Raw genomic sequence first — 21,168 nt, 5'->3', positions numbered from 1 at the left:
CTTTGATCTTTTTTTTTCTTTTCTTTTCTTTATTTATTTTTGGCCGCATTGGGTCTTTGTTGCTGTGCAGGGGCTTTTCTCTAGTTGCGGCAAGCAGGGGCTACTCTTCGTTGCGGTGCACGGTCTTCTACTTGCAGTGGCTTCTCTTGTTGCAGACCACAGGCTCTAGGCACACAGGCTTCAGTGCACACAGGCTTCAGTAGTTGTGGCACACGGGCTCAGTAGTTGTGGCTCGTGGGCTTTACAGTGCAGGCTGAGTAGTTGCGGCACACGGGCTTAGTTGCTCCATGGCATGTGGGATCTTCCCTGACTAGGGCTCGAACCCGTGTCTCCTGCATTGGCAGGCGGATTCTTAACCACTGCACCACCAGGGAAGCCCTACTTTGATCTTCTTTAATTTCTTTCAACAGTGTTTTATAGCTTTCATTGTAAAATTTGTGCACTTCTCTGGTTAAATTTATTCCTAAGTATTTTTTCTTTTTCATACTATTATAAATAGAATTGTTTTCTCAATATTATTTTTGGATTATTCATTGTTAGTATATAGAAATACAACTGACTTTTGCAAATTGATCTTTCAGTTTTATCTTATCCTGCAATTTTGTTGAACTCGTTTGTTGGAATAGTTTGTGTCTGTGTGTGTGTGTGTGTTGTGTGTGTGGATTCTTTAGGGTTTTAGATATAAGATTGTGTCATCTGTGAATAGAGATAATTTTACTTGCTCCTTTCCAATCTGGATGCATTTTTTTTTCTCTTTCTTTCTGAATTGCCTTGGCTAGAGCTTCCAGTACAGTGTTGAATAGAAGTGGCAAGAATGGACATTCTTGTCTTGTTCCTGATCTTAGGGGGAAAGCTTTCAGTCTTTCACTGTTAAGCATGTTGTTAGTTGTGGTTTTTTTCATAGATGCCCTTAATTAGGCTGAGGAAGTTCCCTTCTTTTCCTAGTTTGTTGTGTGTGTTATATATATATATATTTATTCATGAAAGGGTGTTGGATTTTTGTCAAATGCTTTTTCTACATCTATTAAGATGATCTAGTGGTTTCCCCCCTTCATTCTGTTAATAAGGTATATTACACTGATTTTTTATGTTGAATCATCCTGCATTCCTGGGATAAATTTCACTTGGCTGTGGTATATAATATTTTAAATATGCTACTGAATTCAAGTTACTAGTATTTTGTTGAAGATTTTGACATCTGGATTCATAAGGGATATTGTTAGGTAGTTTTGATTTTTTTTGTGATGTCTTTTTCTGTCTTTAGTATTAGGGTAATATTGGCCTCATACAATGAATTAGTAAGTGTTCAATCTTCTTATATTTTCTTTGAGTCATTTCTCCATGAAGCCACCTGACAGGCAAAAACAAAAAAATCACAATTCTTTGTGGATGAGGTCTATTCTATTCCCTCTGGTACTAGTACCCGTGCTGAAAATGGGGGCTATTATCTTCAAGGCCACTGCCAAACTAGGGAGTGTAGAATGGGACCAGTTAAAATGCCATAAAGCTCACTGTTCTTACTAAGATTCAGATGATTTTCCTTGATTATTAAGCATTCCGATGGCTGCTGCAAGTTTTGGTTAATTTCTAGAATTTTAAAACAGTTGATTCTGACAGTTTTTTCCAGAATTGCGATTGTTGCTTTTGTGGAGGGACAGACCTTTGGATTTCTTTACTCTGCCATTTTCTCACAATCTCCTTTCTTTTTTTCCCCATGCCATTCTGTTTGTTTGTTGTTGTTGTTGTTGTTGAAGAAACAGGGTCATTCATCATGTAGAATTTCCTACGTTTTGGATTTGGATAATTACATATTAGTGGTATCAATTAACAATTCTTTTTTAAACAGTTCTATCTTCTGTAATCTCTGCAAGCTGGTGGTTATATCTAAAGACTATATTTAGATTTAGATTCAATTTTCTGACAAGAATACTGATACCTGTGGTTTTGTCCTTCATTTTGCATCACACCAGGAGGCATATGATGGCTTGATGTCTCACTGTTTTGCTCGTCAATCTGATTTATATATAATAAATGTTCCCGTCAACCTTCCCCCTAATAGTTTAACATCTTTTAAAAGTTTGGAATCCTGGTGTCCTCTACAGAGTACTGTTCAGTAAATGTTTGCAGTTGTGTTTCTGCCCACAGATTTTCTGGATAGAGACCTCAGCTTGGAACTTCAGAGGTTGAAAGTACAGCTCAAATGCCTGAGATGGAGGTGAGCCTCCAAAGAAATTACATCTTTGAAGAGAATTTGCAGTCTGAAGAGAAGCTTTAGCTTCCAGCTGCTTTCAGACATCTTCTGAACCCCTGTGTGGAGGAAAAGCTAGTTGTGCAGGATCAATCAACAGACAAACTTTACCAAGAGGTCTTTAGAGCATTGGCACTGGCAAGATCAAAGAAATGGTGAAATTACTTGTGCTGAAGCAGTTTCAGATCCTCCTGAACAAGGAGTTTAAAATTTGTCTCAGAACTCTGAAAATAATGAAGATTGTGTCTCTGGAGGATTTAACCCAAATGAGGAAGAAATAAGTATGGCTTATAGAAAAAATGTACTAATGGAATAAGCTTAGAAGAAGGCAGTCTACAAGGTAAAAGTAGGAAACATAAGTTTTCCTTACCCTTCTTTAGGCACAGAGTCAATCCTAAGTAATTTTATTTTCTATTACTGCACAAACTTTCCAACAAGAGTGAAAAGGGCAAAAATCAGCCAGAATCTTATAACATATCAAGTGTATTTTCCATGTTTCTTTCCACTCCCTGCCTAGATAAATGCATACTTTTTACTCAATTATAATTGTAGAATAGTCACAATAATTGTTTCAGACATTTTCATTCTATCACAAGCATTTTATATGTTGGCTGTGTAGTTTTCATAATTATTTTGATAGAGGTGGGCTGTTCCTTCAAGAAGCCATTTTAATACTTTGTAAATTTTATTTCTTTTTATGGCATATTTAGATTGTTTGGAATTTTTGATATTTTAGTGCTTTCTGCAGGGATCATGTTTTAACCTGCGATTTGTTTTTGTTTTTAAAAGATTCTGTTTTGTAAAAAATGATTCTCGGCTTCCCCGGTGGCGCAGTGGTTGAGAATCTGCCTGCCAATGCAGGGGACACAGGTTCGAGCCCTGGTCTGGGAAGATCCCACGTGCCGCGGAGCAACTAAGCCCGTGAGCCACAACTACTGAGCCTGTGCGTCTGGAGCCTGTGCTCCGCAACGAGAGGCCGCGATAGTGAGAGGCCCGCGCACTGCGATGAAGAGTGGCCCCCACTTGCCACAACTAGAGAAAACCCTTGCACAGAAACGAAGACCCAACACAGCCAAAAATTAATTAATTAATTAATTAATTTAAAAAAAAATGATTCTCTTATAACTAGTTGTTAAGAGTACTATTACTGCAAAAGAATGCTGCATGATTCTGTGGTATGTGGGGCCAAATTACTTTCCAAAAAGGATATAACACTTTATACTACATGAACACCTGATTGAGGTAAAGTTTCTCCTTAATATTTTCATCTTCCTTTTTGTATCTGATTGTCACCTCCTAGTGTTCCCTGCCCAGGCATCCTATGTCCTCATGCTTCCCTCTCTGTTCCTGCCCCTGACAGCATCCAGATAACTGTTACCTGCAACCCACTCTAATAACAGAGATAGGAATTCCTTTCTCTGAAACTTAGGAATTAGGAGTTATATCTGTCCTTTTGCTTCCTTTGATAGCTTTCTTTGGAGAGAAGGTAGGGGCCACATCTGTTGTTCTGAGGGACTTGCTGGTCAGTAGTTTGTCTTCAGGACTCCATGTTCTTTTGACATCTCTGTCTTCCCAGGATTCTTCCTTCCCTCAAAATGGAGCCCAAAGGAGAGAGGCTGGCTACCATGCATCTAACTGCAGGACACCAGGTAAATATGAGTTTATTCCCATCAGAAATGCCATTCCAGTGTTCAGAGCATTAACACATTTTATCCTCTCACCTTAAAATTTATGTTCCCATATATGTACTTCTGAAATCAGATCTAAAGTTATTTGACTTACTGTGGTAAATGGTAGGTTCTGTAGAAAAAGCTCCCTCTCAACAGTACCATTCTCTAGTAATCACCTCTTTAAGTCATTGGTTTATTTATCCATCCATTAAACATTTTGTGTTAGGTTCCTGTTGCTGCATAACAAATTACCACACATTTGGCAGCTGAAAACAACACCCATTTATTATCTCACATTTTTGTAGGTCAGAAGTCAGAGCAAGGCTCAATTGGGTTCTCTGTTCAGGGTTTAATACAGACTGAAATCAAGATGCCAGCTGGAACCACAGTCTCATCTGAGGCTTGAGATCCTCTTCTAAGCTCATTTAGTTTGTTAGCAGAATTCAGTTCCTTATGTGTAGGACCCATTTTCTTGTTGGCTGTTGGCTGGGCATTGTTCTCAGCAACTAGAGGCTGTCCTTTGGTCCTAGCCACATGGCCCTATCACAGTGAGGCAGCTTGCTTCTTCACAGCCAGAAGGAGAATCTGTCCAGTCTGCTACCATAGAGTCATATAATGTAACCTAATCAAGGGAATGACTACCCCACCATAGTCACAGGAGCTACACACACTCAAAGGGAGGAGATTATACAGAGTTAATACCACAGGAGTGGGAATCTTGGAGCTATCTTAGAATTCTACTCAATGGAATATATGCAGAAGTGTCAGGTGGCAGCTTCTGGGAAACTTTCTGAAGAAATGGCTGATCCTTGCCCTTCTTTACCCCTTCTGTTCTCCTTATAATCTTGGAGTATGAGGTCAAGTTTATACATGACGGACAAACAAGATAGAAGAGCCTGGGTCCCTGACACTTTGGAATGCCATGATTGCCCTCACCACCTACCTAGACTCTTGTGTGGTCCATGGTTATAAAACCCCACTGGGTGCAAAACAGTGTCACCTTGAGATTGTAGAGAACAGATTGGGAGAATGTAGATGGCTGTGATGAGAGACTGCCAGCCATGAAATTAGTCAGGAGACTCACATAATTTAGGCACGAAGACCTAGATTTTAAGCTCAGATGCCTTCCCACAGTTATTATACATATGCATGTTTCAAATGGGCTAGGGATTGGGGGAAAGAGAGCCTCCTTACCAAATAAAAAGAAACCCTGAAAATTTCTAAACTAATTAGCCAACTGTCTTCAAGCTTGAAACTTAGGTGGTCCTACAGAGCAGGAACAGATGCAGCATATCTCACTGTGCCTCACCACATTCCCCAGAATCCCCCAACAAAAGCCAGGTACCTGAAGGTGACATTGTTTTGCACATGGTGTACCACATAATTTTATACTAGGGGCATTTGTCACTCTTCAGGAAGCTTGCTACTTTCATTTAAAGAAAGTTTACTCAGATTGGGCTTTCCTGATTCTGGTATTGAAAACACCAGCAGGAGGTGATATTCTCACTCGACTGTAAAAAGTGAAATAAGTGCCCAAAGATCTCTGAGTAATTGCTTTGCCTCCGGCTTTCCAGTATTCTCTCCCCCACCCCCCTACCCCCAACCCCAGTCATTTCCCTGCAAATGGCATGACCATTTTCCTTTTTTCTGGTCCATCTGTCTAACTTCTGATGATGCTTCCCACCGGATCACCTCCCTTCCTTCTCTCACATTTTGAATTATGTATATAGATTGATGTGGCCCCCTTTCATACCATTCTTGTCCTATGTATGTTTTTTTCCTTCCTCATCCCTCTGTGATGTTAAATGCAAAGACATATTTCAGAGTGTAAGAGCCATATATATCTGTGGACATATTTTCATGATATCACTTCATCTTCACCAGTTTCCTGTCACTCAGCACAAGACACGTGCATTTAAAAAATTTTCTTTCAGGCTGAGAAAATAATCTGGAGACCAAAAAGTCTATTGAAAACCAGGATGTTTCTGAATAAGACCACCTTGGGAGCAATAATGAAAAGACCTACCAAAGATGGTCCCTGAAACCTAAACTTGAGAGAAGATGGAGAATGTAAAGAATAGGTTGGAGAGCCAAGAGGGAGAGCAGCAGAGTACGGGATCAAATGTCAGTTGCCAGCAAGAAAATACTCAACAAAGAGAGGGGCCAGGCAAAAAGAAAATTTGCAAGAATATATCTTATTATACAACAAAAATTCCTATAGGAAAGAGACCATATAAGTGTGATATGACTGAAGATATTTTCAAACAGAATACGGAACTAATGAAACATAAAATGTGCAGTGTAGGGAAACAATACAAATGTAAGGAATGTGGGAAAACTTTCAGTTACTATTCTTTTCTTAGTAATCATCCAAAGAGTCACCCTTATCTTCTCATTTTGGAGAGAAATCTTCTGAATGTAATAGTTGGAAAATCTTCAGTGAGAATGTAACCTTTACTCAGCATGAGAAAATCCACAGTGGAGAGAAACCCTTCAAATGCAATTACTGTGTGAAAACTTACAGCAGGAGTTCTCTTATTAAACATCACAGAGTGACTCCTCTGGTGGGCCAGTGGTGAAGAATCTGCCTTACAATGCAGGGGATGCAGGTTCCATCCCTGGTCAGGGAACTAAGATCCCACATGCCCCAGGGCAACTAAGCCTGTGTGCCACAACTACTGAGCTCGCGCGCCTCAGCTAGGTCCCACATGCCGCAAACTACTGAGCCCATGCACTCTGGAACCCGCGTGCCACAACTACAGAGCCCTTGTGCCCTGGAGCCTGCGTGCCACAACTAGAGAAGAGAAAACCCGTACACCACAACTAAGGAGAAGCCCACGCACTGCAACGAAAGATCCCTCATGCCACAACTAAGACCCAACACAGCCAAAAATAAATAAAATAAATAATAAATAAATAAATCTTTAAAAAAAACCCACACACACATCAGAGAACTCACTCTGGTGAGAAACCCTATGAACATAATGAGTGTGGGAAGTCCTTCAGCCAGAGCTCATCATTTATTAAACATAAAAGAATACACACTGGAGAGAAACCCTCTGAGTACAAAGTTACAATGAAAGAAAGCCTTCTGAAATTGGTCAGCTCTTATTCAGCATCACAAATACACACTGGAGAGAAACCATATGAATGTAATGAGTGTGGGAAAGGCTTTGGCCAAAGATCATCCCTGACTCATTATCAGAGGACTCATAATGGAGAAAACGTCTTTAAATGTGTTGACTGTGGGAAGGCTTGCAGAGACCACTCTGCTCTCAGAAGTCACTACAGAACTCACACTGGAGAGAACCTGTACAGGTGTAATGCATGTGAGAGAGCCTTCAGCCAGAGTTCACACCTTACCATACATCAAGTAATCCACACCAGAGAGAAGCCTTATGAATGTAATGAACGTGGGAAGGCCTTTAGCCAGAGTGCAAAACTTGCCAAACATCAGAAAACTCACACTGGAGAGAGACTCTGTAAATGTAGCCAGTGTGGGAAAGCCTTCAGCCAGAGTTCACACCTTACCACACGTCAGATAATACATACTGGAGAGAAACCCTATGAATGTGGTAAATGTGGTAGTCTTTAGCCAGAATGCAAGTCTCACCAAACACCAAAAGAATGCTCACTGGAGAAAGACCCTGTGCATGTAGTGAGTGTGAAAAGCCTTCAGCCAGAGTTTAGTTCTTTTAAGCATCTGCCAACTCACACTGCCTAGAAATTTCGTGAATGTGATGAGTACAAATGACTTCTGGTAAATATCAGTCACCACCAGATATCAAAGATTTTAACATAAGGAAAGTTTATGTAAGATTTGACATTTCATGAAAGGTCAGCAAGTTAATATTCTGAGCAAGAGAGCACTAAATAAATTTTGTGAGATACTGTACTTGAGGACAGGTATTGTGTGGTTCTGATATTCCCTAGCAGCTTTTTCTTAGGGCTTTGTACAGTGACTCTGTAGTAAATGCTTGTATCGTTAATAGATTTTTGGTCAGATTTATTGTACTCCCATCCTCAGAAACTTTTTTAGGCTTTTAAAAATAGGAATGCCCCAACTGGAAATAGAATCACCCAAATAAAATTGAGAAACTGCTTTTAATTAGGAAGAGCATCTCAAATTCTGTATCTACAGTTTCTATTCAGAGAAGCCAGGAATCCAGGTATCTATCACATGGGTCTTCTCCACCATAACAGAGACAATACCAGAGGACCGGCAGGAGCAAGAGGATACCTTTTAAATAACTGATCCCTTTAACAGAGCAATTCCATCACTATGCTTCTCTTTACCTTCTCATCCCCAACACCACGAGGTTTTATCTAAGGAAAGACGCATGGACAGAGAGTGATTTTCAAGATTTATTTCACAAAAATAGATTCTACAGGATGTAAGCATGTACTCTTTGAAGTCTATCTTCTCCCCTTTGAACATACCAGTGAGCAAGTAGAAGATTGGGAAAGATAAAGATACTAAATCTCCAAGCCTATTTCTTATTACTTTGCACTTGGTTTACAATGTCATTTTAAGAGATTCGGCCTTAGGTAGAAAGGTAAGATGATAATAAATCAGATTTCCCCTGAAATACCCACAACATAGAAGAATAAAACCAGAAATCACCTAAACATGATTGAACTGGGAGACTTGGTTTACTCCTTATGTTCCTTCACAGAACTGCTCTGCTTCCTCCTTAAACTTTATTTCTATTTAGTTTTAGTTGACTGTTAATCAGTGTAAGTTCAAATACAACTTAAAATATACTCTAGATTGTATAGCACTGCAACAATTACAATACAGCCAAACACTGACAACAGAAATAGCTTCAATATATTGTACAAAAATTATTTCTCTAAATCTTTAGGTCAATATTCAGTGATAATAAATGGAAAATATAACTTAAACTTCAATTAACTTCAATTTAAGCTATCCATTGATGGGTTAATGACATTGTGGTTATTTTGATATGGTTCTAACAACTGGTATTTTGGGCGGTTTGAGTATGTAAAAGTCAATAATGCTGGTTTTCATTTGCAAAATCTGTTAGTTAACAAATCCAAGAGACATAACTTCAAATAAAGTACTATATAAAATTTTCATTATAGAATCTATGATTCAACTGTATTTTTAATTTAAAAAATTCTGATTTCATATATTTAATGGGAAATTGTTAAAATGTTATATGCAGGGATACTGACTGCAAAGGGGCACTAGGAAACTTTCTGTAGAGAGAGATGGGGGTGGTGATTACTCAAGTGTATACATTTGTCAAGTCATTTACCTGTATACTTAAAAATTATACATCAACAAATACTTGAAAAAATTTTAATAGCCCATTCAATAATTCCTGTTGTTTCTCTTTCAGATAATATATTTTTTCTTTAAGATCTGTAACATTCTTAAAAAGTTTGTAAAACTGGGTCTTTATTTAAATTTGCAAATCTACAGGATCCAGATTCAAGTTCAGCAGCATCCATTTCTTTTTCTCTCTACACACACGTCACATGCACACATATATGTATATACATATTTCCATCTCTTGCTGCATCACTGAATATCATAAAATTTAATCATGCCTATTTTATTTTGACAATGATTTTCTAGTTTTTAATTTTCCCTGATAGGATTGCTTGTATTTTTCTTATTTTGCTTTATTTGAATGTCCATGGCAGTTTTTATTGGGGTCCTAGATACTTAATTATGAGTTCCATTTGACTCTCTCTTAACTGTTCCCAATTTCCTTGAGATGCTCCTTGTGTCATTTGCCAGGCTGTGTTCTCAGCAACATTACATTACTAACTCGTTTAATCTTCACAACCACCTTAGGAACCACTAAAGAACAATCTTCAAAATGTACTGCGGGAGAACGCCATAGCTTGTGAGGATCTCAAATTCTGTCCATTCTTAATCAAAAGATATGAGAGACTTGTTTAGATATAAGAATCTAGAAACGTAGAGAGCCAATCCCCTAAATCCACTGATGGTGGTTTTCTCAGGCTTGTCCATTTAGGAAGGAACTGAAGACATTTTAAGTGATGCAGACACAACACTTATTCAGCACCAGGCACTGTGCTTTTCTGTGCATTACTGATTTCTCACAATAACCGATATGCTTCTCAGTGCGAGGCCCCTTAACATTCATCACTGCTAGAATGAACAACAAAAAATATCAAGGCCATAACTTACCAAGGGATGGCACCTAATTTATTTTCCATTTTAAATATGAAGGTATTGGATCTCAGAGATATTGTCATGGATAAATAGTATACAGAAGTCTATACAAAATCAGGCAGATGAGCTAGATTGTACGCACAAACATACATATCCAGAAAGTACAGTGACGTAGAGTAGGAAAAGAACTGGACTGGGATTAGATAAGGACTCTAATCGTAGTTTTGCCATTTGCTATTTGTGAAACGTTAAGCAAGTAACATCTTGGGGCTGTTTCTTTGCATTTGGAAAGTAGTTGGGCACAAAACACAGCAATTAAGAATATGAGTTCTTGTAGCCAAACCATATGGGTGACCTTGGGTGAGTTACTTAGCCTCTCTGAATCTGTTTCCTCATCTGTAATCTGTAAAATGAGGAAACAGATTACATAAATCATTAATTATTTGATTACAGTGTGCCAGTCTCTGAGCTTATGTTTTGAAGTAAAATGTGTTAAAACACATCTGATAAGGACTACCAGAGATAAACTTATAGTCCAACAAAATTATATTTATTCACTTGCTACCACAAGGTCACCAGCAGAACCATGGAGCACCTCACAAAGGATGAACCAGGGTTATTGTAGCATTTTAATAGGCTCATTGCAAGGCAGGTTTGGATTAAAAAAATGGACTCCGGGTTTTCTCTCTTTAGAAATCTCAAAGTTATGGTAAATGTGATATGTTGTGTCTGAAAATGCTGTATCTGAAGCTCTGTACCTGGTTTGGAAATAGAGATTGTTTTTCTTTCAAAGAGGGCTCTGATCTTCCAGGCAAGAGTGAGACGTTCATTTTTCCTGATAGGATGTCAAACAGTTTAACAGTCTGTGATTTTAGCAAACAACATTTCTCAGTATTTTTTTTTTAAAGTGGGAGTAGCAAGACAAAGATGGGGATGTCGTTGGTAAGAAAGCAGTATTTAAAGAGGATCATTATGACACTACAGCTGCAGTATGATTTGGGGGAAAGATTGTTTGCTATTAACTTTGCAGCAGGCTTTATCAATGTCATCTGAGTCTGGTTAATGGCAGAGCTGATTTTTGCTTTTTCAGATGAGATAATACATATAAAGTGTAAGAGTGCCTGGCACACAGTATGTGCTTAATAATCACTGGCTATTATAAAATAAAGGAGGCTGCTTTTCCTATGACACTATAATTTTTAATTAGTGGTTTAATGTAAGTCGTAAAAAGATAATAGGAATCTGCCTTTGTCCTTTGCTTACTAGAGAACAGTGAATGCTGTGATTTGGAAGAACTTTGTTTCATGCAAATTATTCACGTAAATCCCAGTCATCGTGGAGGTGTCACATAAATCAGGACCATACTGGGAAAACCCCAGGCCAGCGATGCTCTCCAGTGGCCACGCCTAGTTCTGCCCATTTAGGATCACAGGGGTCGAATCTAGCCACGCCCCTGCCCCTGAAACAGAGCAGCCGCAGACTTGCTGGGAAATGTATTCCTTGGAGGGAGAACGGGTTCAAGGGACGGCTAGAGGCGCGCAAGCGTAGTTCTGGGACCGGGGAACACTGTCAGTGCTCCCCGCTGCGAGCTGTCTGGGGTTCCCCTAGCTCGGGACAAGTGGGTCAAGCCTCGCAGAGTCTGAAGCTTCGCTGGGGGTAGGCCTTGCTCTTTCAGAAGAAGTGGTGGCAGAGGTTCACCTTTTTACCTGTGGCTGTCGCTAACCCTTGAAGGGCCCCGGGGGAAACCAGGACGCTCCCTCTAGGCCATCGGACTTGTGGTGTGTCTCCGCGGAAACTCGAGCCAGCTCGTGGGCTGTGCAAGATCGGGGTTTCAGGAGCCCCGGGGTTGCGACGGATTCTGGGCATTGGAGCCTGGCGCTACGGGGACCATCCAGAGAGTGACAGCAGCTGGCGGGCGCTGGTGATAAAATACTAGGCCCTGACTGGCCTCCAGATGTCAGAAATAGGTGCGCTAGAGGGAGGGGCAGAGGCGAATTCTCTAAGAGCCTCAAACTGGATAAGAGAAAGCCCCCTAGCCCGGACCAGGGACTCGTCTGGTGGAGGCCCAGGGTCACTAAGGAAACAGAACCAACGATAATACAGAGAACAGAGCCTTCGTGATGTCACAGCAGCCAGAGCACTGCAAGGTGGAGGCGACGACTTTGCATTAAAAGAGAGGTAAGAAATCGATGAGATCGAGTGTGAGAGTGATCTGGAGACTGGATCTGAGGAAAGATAGCTTTCCTTTTCCTCACCTTGATGGGTGAGAGGAGAACACAGGGGCAGGAGCTTTGTGTGAGAAGGTGGGAAGAAAACTTCCGGGCCTTTGTGGTGGGGTCTGTATGAGAGGGGATGCTTGAAGCCTCGACCAAAATAAAATCACTCCTTGTGTTGCCTCAAGTGACCCCATTTTTCCACGCCAGTCTTTTATCCATCATGGCACAGAGAAAACGGCCTGGTTTAGTTAGTTTTGTAATTATCATACAGTAAAATCGTTCTGAGAGGGGCGCACGGTTCTAACATAAATATAGGTTCCTGTAACCACCACCACAATCAGGAGCAGTTTCACTCCAAACCCTTCCTTGTGCTCTCGCTTATTTTCACACTCTTCCTCCACCATTAACCCCTGGAAGTCACTGATTATTCACCATCTCTGTAGTTTTATCTTTTCCAGAATGTCTTGAATGGAATCATACATTACGTAACATTTTGAGACTGGCTTCCGTCATTCAGCACAATGCCTTTGAGGTTCATCCATCTTGTGTATGTCAGTTCCTTATTGTTGCTCAGTAATATTCCACTGAATAGATATACCACAGTTTTTTGTTTTTTTTATAATCCATTCACCTGTTGATGGACATTTGAATTTTTCCAGTTTTTGGTAATTATGAATGATGCTGCCCTAAGTGTTCATGTACAGGTTTTTGTGTGAAAATAGTTTTCATTAAGCCTGGTGTTTGAAGGCAAACAAGTCTGAATTTGAATCCTAGCTTTGAGACTTATTGATTGTGTGGTGACTTTGCACAAGTTACTTAACTTTGATGAGTACCTTCATCAGGGTGTTGTGAGGTTAAATGATGCAATATATGTCAGTGGCTCTCAACTCTTTCAGACTGAACAGTCCCTTTTTATAAAAAATATTTTGTAATGCTTTCATGTCTATCCTGAAATAAAGTTTATTAAATAGTAAAATTAACCTACATACTTTTAAAAGCTATATAATGCTACAACTCTAAAATAGAGGAGAAATAAAAAAGGAACACACTGCATCTCAGGCTGATAAAATATCCAAATGTTAGTAAAATTCAGAAAAAGTACCTTGATTTAGACTGTAGTTACCTTTATACAAAAATCATTGTATATTAGCACTGGAAAAACAAACACAAAACTCTGTAGTCGTGTGTAAAAAAGAGTTAGGTTCTAGGCTCTGCTAATTGTCAACAGATTTACACCCATGTGAATGTCCTGCAGGACATTTGAAAATTGTATGGGACTATTCTATGCTGAAGGGCATCTAACATCCTGGCTCTTACACATTAAATGCTAGTAGGGGCCCTTTCCTCCAGTCATTATAAGGACCAGTTCCTGCTCATTGAGATCCTGAATTATGTGAAATATTCAGTATATTTACTAGCTCATGGCAGCTGCAAGCAGCAACGTTCTGAACCTCCAAGAGGAAATTCTCATTGCTTGGTAATTTGGGGACTGGCTCAACAGTTTCACCTTCTTCTAAACCAGTGCTTCTCAAACTTGAGTGTGCATCAGAATCACCTAGAGGATTTGTTAAAACACAGATTACTAAGACCGTTGCCAGTTTTTATTCAGTAGGTCTGGGGTGGGACTTAAGAATTTGCATTTCTGGCAAGTTCCAAAGTGATTTCCAGACTGCTGGTCTAGGGACCACATTTTGAGAAGCAGTGTTCCAAACCTCTCCCTTCAAATGTTCAAATTTAGTGGGCCTTTAAAATTTTTTAATCTTGCTTAATCCCTACAAAATTCTGTAAAACAAGGGGAGCAGATACTGTTAACCCTATTATTTTGTTACTGAAGAAACTAAGACTCAAAATGACTTGCTTAATACTTTTACAGCATTTTACTCAGATATTAGAATCCAGGGTCCTTTATCCCCAGCTGAGTGTTTTTTTCCATTAAATAACACTGCCTATGATAATAAAGCCAGTAAGTCCTATACTGTAAGAATTTAACAAGCAAGTTCTCCCATATCCTTGAAGAATAAGGGAGATGGCATTCCAGTCATCCCTCAGTATCCACAAGGGATTGGTTCCAGGACCCCCGTGGATACCAAAATCTTGGTATGCTCAAGTCTCTTCTGTAAAATTGTTCAGTACAGTTGGCCATCAGTAACTGTGGGTTCTGCACACATGGATTAAACCAACCTCAGATCCCGGGGGCTGGCTGTATTTTATACCACATAATTATCCATTCCTCATTTCTTACACTCTCCTAGCTTACTACTCTCTCCAGGTACACTGGCCTCCCATTCTTCCCATAGCATCCTGAAGTTATTCCCACCTCAGGATTCTGATGTAGAGATCTTGTACTTGCTGTTCTCTGGGCCTGTCCTCAGATATCTTCATGGCTCACTCCCTCTTTTTACTCAGGTCTGATCAAATGTTTCCTCCCATAAAAATTTTCCTTGGCCATCCTATCTACAATAAAGATCCTCTTTATTCCTTATCCCCTTACCTTACTCTTTTGATAGCATTTTTCACTACCTGAGCTTGTATATGTATCTTTATCTATATATGTATGTATGTATCTATCTGTCTATGCTGCCCCTTTTTTTGTGTGTGAATATAAGTTTTCAGTTCATTGAGTAAATATCAAGGAGCACAATTGCTGGATCATACGGTAAGAGTATGTTTAGTTTTGTAAGAAACTGTCAAACTGTCTTCCAAAGTGGCTGTACGTTTTGCATTCCCACCAGCAGTGAATGGAGTTTCTATTACTCCACATCTTCCCCAGAATTTGTTTTTGTAAGTGTTCCAGATTTTGGCCATTCTGGTAGATGTGTAGTGTTATCTACTTGTTTTAATTTGCATTTCCCTGATGACATATCATGGTGGAACTTTTTTCATATGCTTATTTGCCATTCGTGTATCTTTGGGGAGGTGTCTGTTAAAATCTTGGGTCCATTTTTTTAACAGAGCTGTTTTCTTATTGCTGAGTTCTGAGTTCTTTGTATATTTTGGATAACAATCTTTTATTAGATGTGTCTTTTGCAAATATTTTCTTCTAGTCTGTGGCTTGTCTTCTAATTCTCTTGATATTGTCTTTTGCAGAGCAGACGTTTTTAATTTTAATGAAGTCCAGCTTAATAATTATTTCTTTCATGGATCATTTTGTATCTAAAAAGGCATCATCATACCCAATGTTATCTAGGTTTTCTCCGATGTTACCTCATAAGAGTTTTATAGTTTTGTATTTTACATTTGTGTCTATGATCCATTCTGAGTTTTTGTGAAGGATGTAAAGTCTGTGTCTAGGTTAATTTTTTTTTTTCATGTGGCTATCCAGTTGTTCCAGTGCTATTTGTTGAGAATTCATCTCTGCTCCACTGTGTTGCATTTGCTCCTTTGTCAAAGATCAGTTGACTATATTTATGTGGGTCTATTTCTGGGCTCTTTATTCTGTTCCATCGATCTATTTGTCTATTCTTTTACCAATTATTTTACCATGCTGTCTTGATTACTGTAGTTCTATAGTAAGTCTTGAAGTTGGGTATCGTCAATCCTCCAACTTAGTTCTTCACTTTCAGTATTGTGTTGGCTATTCTGGGTCTTGTCCCTTTCCATATAAGCTTTAGAATCAGTTTGTTTATATTCATAATATAAGTTGGGATTTTGATTAGGATTGCACTGAATCTATAAATCAAGTTGAAAAGAACTGACATCTTGACAATACTGAGTCTTCTTATCCATGATTATGGTATATCTCTCCATTTATTTATTTCTTTGATTTCATTCACCAAAATTTTGTAGTTTTCCTCATACAGGTCTTATATATATTTTGTTAGATTTATACCTAAGTATTTTATTCTTTTCAGTGCTAATATAAATGGTATTGTGTTTTTAATTTCAAACTCCACTTGCTCATTGTTTGTATATAGGAAAGCAATTGGCTTTTGTGTATGAACTTTGTATCTTGCAATCCTGCTATAATCTCTTGAGTTCTAAGAGCTTTTGTTGATTCTTTTGGATTTTTTACAAAGATGATCATGTTATCTGTGAATGAAGACAGTTTTATTTCTTCTTTTCCAGTCTGTATACCATTATTTCCTTTTCTTTTCTTATCGCATTAACAAAGACTTCTAGTACATTTTTGAAAAAGAGAGGTGAGAGTGGACATCCTGGCCTTGTAACTCATCATAGTGGAAAAGTTTCAAGCCTCTCACTATTAAGTATGATGTTAGCTGAAGATTTTTAAAAAATAGTCTTATCAAGTTGAGAAGGTTCCCCTCCATTCCTAGTTTACTGAGAGTTTTTATCATGAATGTTGTTGGATTTTTTTCAAGTGCTTTTTCTGCATCTATTGATGTGATCATATAATTTCTCTTATTTAGTCTGTTGATGTAATGGATGACATTAATTGAAACTAGCCTCACATACCTACTTTCTAAGCATTCTAAGTGCTTTACATATTAATGTATTTACATATTTGTTACATATTAATTTATCTAATCCTTGTGATAAGCCTGAGTTGTAGGACTTGTTATTGTCCCTAAAATATGGGCTTTTTATTTAGTTGTGTTTTGATTTTTGGATGAAAGTAATAAAGAAGTTTCAAATAAAAGATTGGACAGATATAAATAAAAAGGAAGTTAAGCTGCAAGTTAATTTCAAAATAGACTTTAGGTGGGGGGAGGAGGGGTTCCCTGGTGGCCTAGTGGTTAGGATTCTAGGCTTTCATTGCCATTCCCCAAGTTCAATCCCTGGTCAGGGAACTGAGATCCCGCAAGCTGCCCAGTGCAGGGGAAAATACATATATATCTATATATCTATAATATATAAAAGTATTAAAAATGTAAGATATATTGACAAGCATGCAATGATCATATGCCTTTCATACTACTGGACAAAATCAAACAAGCAAAAAATAAAGATGAGGAATGTCTGGATAATTCATTAAAGTTGATTTTGTACCTCTACAAATGGAAAATACATTTTCTACTATAAAGTCCAGTAAAAATTATGAAGTTAATCATGTATATTAGGCAACCAAGAAAACCCTAAAAAAGTTGCAGATTTTCAAGTTCAGTTATCTGAATCTCATCCTCATTTTAGACTTAGCCTCTTTATTTATGTACTTCCATCTACTGTGCATCCTTTCTTTTATACCAATCCTCATGGCAGGTACTTACAGAGTTCCACAAGATAATACACAAAAGAACATTGTTTATGCTAATAGTTATATATTTAGTTGAATTATTTGTAATATTCATAATCTTGATATAAAATTTCCTTTAAAATGCAAGTAATTTTTGAAGCAAGTCAATTAATATTAAAAGTGGTTGGTAATGTTGCTCTTTTAATGATCACACAATCACTTCTTGACTATAATTTGTGTTTATCTTTCACCACTGTGTTGCAAATATGCTTATGAAGGGCATTTCTCCTTTTCTTTCAGAAAGAATCTGATTATCTTTTCCTAGCCCTCCTTTATCTTCTCAGATAAAATTGATTGAGTTCACTGTCCTTTATGAAACCATCTTTTCATGCTGTGCGTGACAGTGTAAAGCTCTGACTCACCTAAATTTCCATCTACTCCATGGGTTCCTTCATGGTTTCTGAAGGAAACTGAAGGAACTGAACTATAAACTGAAATTTGTTTCAGTTTACAGGTTGAATATCCCTCTTAGCATTTATGCCTGTAATTATTTTAAAAGGAGATACTCACTATCAAATATTATTCTTCCAAGTATTAGGATGGTGGCTTTATCTCAACTTTTGCTTTAAGTAGTTTCTAGGGCTTAGTTTAAAAAAAAAAAAGTGGACAGACTAATTTTTAAAAACTGCTATCATTGTGGCATTCTCATTAAAAAAACCACCAAACGTTCCTCATGCATATTCTATATGTCAGATACTGTGTTAGGAATTGACGATTCAAAGGTTAAAGACTTTAGTTTATGATCTCCAGAAGCTCAAAGTCTAGTAAAAAAGACTGATGAGTTCTGTGATGGAGAATATGCTGACACAACATGGGGACCAGTCGTGAAGAAGGTGGACTCTCTCACCCAACTGACTGGGTTGGGTCCTGGCTGTGCCACTAACTAGCTCTGTAGCCTTGAGCAGATGTCTAATCTCTCTAAACCAGCACTGATCAATAGAAATATAATACAAGCCACATATATAATTTAAATTTTTCTAGTAGGTTTTTTGTTTTTGTTTTTGTTTTTGATGTGCCACACGGCATATGAGATCTTAGTTTTCTGACCAGGGATTGAACCTGCACCCCCTGCATTGGAAGCAGAGAGTCTTAACCACTGGACAACCAGGGAAGTCCCTCTAGTAGTATGTTTTAAAAAGTAATGAGAAACAGGTAAAATTAATTGTAATAAGTTTTATGCCCCATTTAATCATTCATAAATTGGGGATAAAAATAGCTTCTATCTCATGGAGTTCTAATGAGGAATAAGTGATTAAATACATGTATTTAGAACAGTGATGGTTTTAAGCATGATAAGCACTCATTAAATGTTAGCTATTATTATTTTTAAGAATAATTGTTTTATTATTATAGAGGCTATGAGAATATAGATAAGGAGCCTAGAATATAGATAAGGTAATGTTAGAATTGAATCCTGAAGAATGAACAGGATTAGCAATTAGCTTAGCAAAGAGTAGGTGGTGGGAGGAAAGTTCTAGATTAAAAGATCAGTATGTGCAGGGAGACATAAATGTGATGAACACTAGGAAGTAAAAACAGTATGGTTAGAATATAAGGCAAGTGGGAGTGACAAATGATGATGCTGGATTGGTAAGTGGGTCAAATCATTAAGGACCTTTATCTCAAAGGTATGAAAGAAATTTAAGTGTTTGGTCAGAATTTTTTGTATTTGAAAGGTCACAGTATCAGTGGTATTAAGGATTAGAAAGGGTCCAGATGAGAGGGCTTCACCTGATATCACACAAGTAGTCTGTAGAAAGCTGGGATTAAAACTAAGGATTTTGAGTCTTTAGTCTATATCATTTCTATTACACAAGGCTGCTTCCTAGGGCAGTAGAGATAAAGAGCTTGGATTCTGGAGTTGTGGCTTATGTGTAACTTGGAGCAAGTGACTCAGTACTCTGAACCTCCATTAAAATAGAGATTCTATTATTCACTTCATAGTTTTTTTAGGAGAATTAACTATGTTAATATTGTGAGTCAGCTTGGCATAAACTTAATAAATATTAGCTGTACAACCAAAAAAGTAATCAGTTTCCTTTCTTCCAAAACTTGAAACAGTAACTCAAGAGCGAACATATGCACACGTGAGATAATAGATAAACAATATAAGGCGCTGCATTTAAGCACTAAAGTTAGAAGTTAAGGGAGGATGGGAGGGAGATGCAAGAGGGAGGAGATATGGGGATATATGTATATGTATAGCTGATTCACTTTGTTATACAGCAGCAACTAACACACCATTGTAAAGCAATTATACTCCAATAAAGATGTTAAAAAATAAATTAGAAGTTAAAATAGTACAGTAAATACTGTGGGAGATCAGGAAAACTGGAGAGTTAGGAATGTCATGAAACTACTGTAATAAGCGGGGCTCTAAAGTATGGTCAAGAATTAGATGGGCAAAACAAAAAAAGAAGGACTTTTTGGACAGGAGAAGCAATAATAAACTAGTTACAAGGAAGAAATAATGTTGAAGTTAGGAATACAGTTAATAAAATCATTAATTCCTCATGTTTAATGCTTGCTTTTTATATGCCCGGATCTAGGGGTCACACTGAAAACAGATGTTTAAGTGAAAATCTACATACTGAAAAGGGAAGCCCTCCCTCCACAAATTCTTCCTTTCACTTGACTCACTTGACTCAGAACATGGGCCATCAAGCTTCTACATCCCACCCCCTTGTAATGGAGCAGGACCCTAGGGGAACTTCCCCAAACAGACCTGCCCCTACCCCATGTCCTTTGCCTACCTCTTGTTTGTAGAAAAACTTCAGCTTCCTAGGCCTCCTCCAAGTTCCAGAAAGTAAATTTAATCAAAGAAGTGAGAAATGCAGAAAGGAAGGAAAACAGTCAATCAGGACAAAATAATAATAGTTTAGCCATTAAAAAAGTCAAGGACATTTAGTTCATCCTTAAGGGCTATAGATAATATTCTGAGCCATGTCCTTTGAGCTGGTTTGAAGATACTGAACCCTACCCCGTCCCAGGTGGAAGAAGTTAATTGTATGCTGCCCACAAGCACATAGACCCAGTCCATTTGGAACCAGAAGGTTGATGATGTTGACTCCCGATTACCTCACCACCAACCAATCAGAAGAATGTCCACAAGCTGATCACACACCCCACAAACCCCTCTCCCTCACCTCGTCTTTAAAAACCTTCCCTGAAAGCCAAGACATCTGGGAGTTCAGGCCTTTTGAGCTCTAGCTACCTGGACTCCTTGCTTGGTGCCCTGCAATAAACGCTGCACTTTCCCTTCACCACAACCCGATGTCAGTAAATTGACTTTACTGCGCACGGGCAGGTGGACCCAAGTTTGGTTGGTAACACACTTTCCAAGTAGAAGGTTGAAGTATTTCATTATGGGGAAACTGATCAGCCCAAAATAAAACACTATAGGTGCCAACATTTGGGGGTACTCTAACAAAACAGCCAGGTCCCTGCCCAGTAATCCTGCAGTGAAACCAATTATTCATCATGTCCTTACACACAAACACTTAACTTTCAATCAACATATTAGTACTCACTCTCAAGTATGAACCCATAGTGAAGGACTACTAGATATGCTGACATATAATCCCTCTTTTGTCCTCTGGGCTTAATGTTTCTTGCCTTTCTATCCTTGACTGAGAATAAAAACAATGTAGGTTTGTCATTGGAAAGCCCTA

At 38.4% G+C, this 21,168-nt stretch overlaps 1 protein-coding gene and 1 long non-coding RNA gene across 2 annotated transcripts in view; one reads left to right on the top strand and one right to left on the bottom strand.

The window, feature by feature from the left end:
- Positions 1-21,168, bottom strand: part of LOC309638925 (zinc finger and SCAN domain-containing protein 16-like) — a 378,126-nt gene that overhangs the window by 329,887 nt on the left and 27,071 nt on the right. The gene's annotated exons all lie outside the window — the stretch shown is intronic.
- Positions 212-19,782, top strand: LOC309638988. The gene is made up of 3 exons (XR_014251397.1): positions 212-3,073; positions 3,378-3,897; positions 5,853-19,782. It is a non-coding gene; the product is annotated as an uncharacterized lncRNA (long non-coding RNA).

This window comes from Balaenoptera physalus, assembly GCF_965194825.1.
Source record: "Balaenoptera physalus genome assembly, chromosome: 11".
Lineage (NCBI taxonomy): Eukaryota > Metazoa > Chordata > Mammalia > Artiodactyla > Balaenopteridae > Balaenoptera > Balaenoptera physalus.
Note: the sequence above shows the minus strand (reverse complement) of the source record. Positions and strands in the feature narration are given on the sequence as shown.